Genomic DNA, 3,533 nt, shown 5'->3' on the forward strand with positions numbered 1-3,533 from the left:
AGTAATTCTGTGAACGCGTTCAAATAGAATTAACTTAGTCTTTCATTATTCAAGACGAGAGGGGACTGAACCTTTTGTACAAGCAACACAGTTTAGAACAAATAAAACTATATACTGAAAAAAACCAAAAAAAAAACCAAAGGAATTTATATATTGTGGCCTATTGATATATAAATCTAAACTACAGAAAATTATTACTGTATTACTTGAGTATTATGGCACTCGGTCGGTTACGACGACGAGGGTTCCAGTTGATCCGATCAACGGAACAGCTTGCTCGTGAAATAACGTGCAAGTGGCTGAGCACTCCACAGACTCGTTTACCCTTAACGTAGTTCTCGGAGAGATTCAGTGTGACAAGGCTGGCCCTTTGAAATACAGGTACAACAGAAAGTAAGAGTGAGAGAAAGTGTACAGCAGGGTTCACCACCATCCCCTGCCGGAGCCTCGTGGAGCTTTAGGTGTTTTCGCTCAATAAACACTCACAACGCCCGGTCTGGGAATCGAAACCGCGATCCCATGACCGCGAGTCCGCTGCCCTAACCACTGGGCCATTGCGCCTCCACTAAGGAGCACTCTGTTGGTTACTATCAACCTGCTGGTGAAATTAACGTGCAAACGACTGATCAATCCACAGACACGTGTACCCCTAACGTAGTTCCTAGGGAGATTCAGTGCGACACAGAGTGTGACAAGACTGTCCCTTTGAAATAGAGGTACTACTCATTTTTGCCAGCTGAGTGGACTGGAGCAACGTGAAATAAAGTGTCTTGCTCAAGGACACAACGCGTTGCCGGGAATTGAACTCACGACCTTACGATCGTGAGCCTTCACGCCTACATGGTAAACAGAGCCTATTAGAACATGTTCTCCTATTCAACTTGTATGCAAACAAGATGAAGAGTTATATATATCTGTGCAGCCTATAAATTACAAAATTTGTTTGTACCCTTAACTGACCCCTGATATTGAATCTGCCTTCCACTCATTAGTTGGGCTGGAGATTCTCTCCAAATTTGAACTCAAAGGGCCATTGGATATCAATAAATTCAAATGAATAATTTGAAAACCACCCGTCCCTTTGTCATTCTTTCATATCCCTCAATACTATATCCAACTCAGTTCAAGAAGTCTTGTCTTGTGAGTACTTGGTGACCTCACTAGTGTTGGTGCCACGACAAAGAAACAAAGAAACAGTACATTCAGTAAAGTGGTTGTCATTAAGAAAAACATCTGGCAGCAAAAACCATGCCGTAGCAGAACATATTTCACATCAGTACGTGGTATTTGTCAACAGGCATGGTTGTGTGGTTAACAAGTTTGCTTCTTAACCACGAGTCTTGGTGTTCAGTCCCATGGTGTGACACCTTGGACAAGAGTCTTTTACTATAAACCTGGGTTGACCCAAACCTTGTGAATGGATTTGGTACAGAAACTGAAAGAAGCCTGTCATGCGTGCATGTATGTATGTATGTATGTATGTATGTATGTATGCACGTATGTCATTATTCAATTTTATTTCAAGATATCTTGCCAATGGAGAAAGGCTCCGCCATTGAAATTTCAACATCATCAACAAGGTATTTTTGTTTGCATTATATGCATGCAGATTTGTATGTTTTGCTCCACGTATGCACTCTCATGCATACAGCCGCATATCTAGACATGCTCATGTATATCTAAATGATAAACTTGTATGTATGTATGTATGTATGTATTATGTATGTATGTATGTATGTACGTACGTATGTATGTATGTATAGGGGACACCCTTGTCTTGACATCGTGTCATGATTGTAAACAAGCTGGTGATTAGCAACTGTAGTTTCATCGAAGCGAAAGTGACAGGGTAATCCACCAAATGCTATCCTTTACACACGCACACACATATAAAGACAGGCATTTTCTTCATAGCTTTCATATAATATTTCGAAAATACATTCAAGCAGCAAATATTTCAAAAGCAAAGCAGGTTCGGATTAACAACTGAATGACCGGAAACATGTAACTCAAAAGTATTGCAATTACGAGTCTTTCAGTTGGTTATAATGCATTAAAGACTACTCTACGCTTATGTATTGACTATTGTAATTTATCGCTTCTTAGTCAATCAATAGATATATAACCAAGTGCAAATGGTTTGCATTTGCAACAGCCTACTGAGTTGACTTGGAGGAACCACACCAATGTAATCTCTCGTAGTACTACACGAAAACCAATTCTTCAGCAGTGTCCCACATTCTAACAGAATTACGGGACTCTTTGATGATGGTAATAGGTTAGCGAATGACAGCTGTCTCGTGAATCAATATTATCTTATTAATGAATTATTGGCAAATGGGGGCTACATTATCCCGAGCACGGCAATAAGAACTCCCCTCCACACACATCCTGAGTAAAAAGCATCATCTGACAATTTTTTATGGAGTCAATATTCATTTGATTATAGGACATTTTCTGCAGAAAGAAAACAAAAATTACAGTAAACGAATAAGCCAACTATAATCTTCACATTCTTGCTGTGTCAGCTTCCGTAGCTGATAATACCTGATCGAAGCTAATGATTATTGTATCAAAACAAAGAGGGATAACAGCTGGAAACAGATGTCTACTTCATTCTCACACTACAACAAACATTCTCTTTCGGTTTCTCTTTCTAAATGCACAGTGTTAATAGAATGCAGTCGATAAAAATTAAGTCTGATATGTATAAGACACCCCCTACATCTAACTGGGGGGAAATAGCAGGCGAATCTCCCTTAGATCACACCCTTACTGCCTTATAGAAAGATACAAAGTAGTTCTACATAACTCTGAATAGACGGGCTAGTCATGCCTGGAATGCCTTTAATCATAGGTCTGGTTAAACAACAAAGAATAAATATAATAAAACCTTGATTAAATCCATAATATTTACGTATGACAACCACGGCTGGCATCCGTCTCCAACATAAAGAAACTACAAGAAATCCTCCGAAATTCTGAAATAAACCATCCTAAATCAATACATCTGCATGAATTATTTCGTTCATGCATAATTTATATCCATATTTGTTTAATTTTCTGATGTCTTTGTAAAACTGTGTTTATAATGAATAGGTTAATAAACCATATATATATATATATATATGGTTTATATATGGTTTATTAACCTATTCTTTTGTATATATATATATATATATATATATAATTTGCATATTATTGGAACTACTTATAACTTTTGTAGACATAGCTACATCATACAGCATTATATATGCTTCCTTCTTATTTTAGAGGGTTTCACTGATCAGATATTTTAAAGGAGAAAACGAAACTTCGATAATAAAAATTAATAAAAAAAAACCCTTATACAATGGGATGTTTACTATGGAGAGAACATATTGTTGTTTTGTGAGGAGGGGATCCTCTTTCAAAAGAGATATGTTAGAAGGAAGTTGATGGATTGGCAACTATGTTGTGAAGGGGAGATATTTCGTTTAATAATAGAAGATTAATATTATTGTGTGTATATATATATATATATATATATATAT

The 3,533-nt window shown here is 37.1% G+C and overlaps 1 protein-coding gene across 2 annotated transcripts in view; it reads right to left on the bottom strand.

Annotated features, from left to right (window-relative positions):
• Window positions 1-3,533, bottom strand: part of LOC106877179 (uncharacterized) — a 14,889-nt gene that overhangs the window by 10,165 nt on the left and 1,191 nt on the right. The window lies entirely within an intron of this gene.

Source organism: Octopus bimaculoides, chromosome 11, assembly GCF_001194135.2.
Source record: "Octopus bimaculoides isolate UCB-OBI-ISO-001 chromosome 11, ASM119413v2, whole genome shotgun sequence".
NCBI classification, from domain to species: domain Eukaryota; kingdom Metazoa; phylum Mollusca; class Cephalopoda; order Octopoda; family Octopodidae; genus Octopus; species Octopus bimaculoides.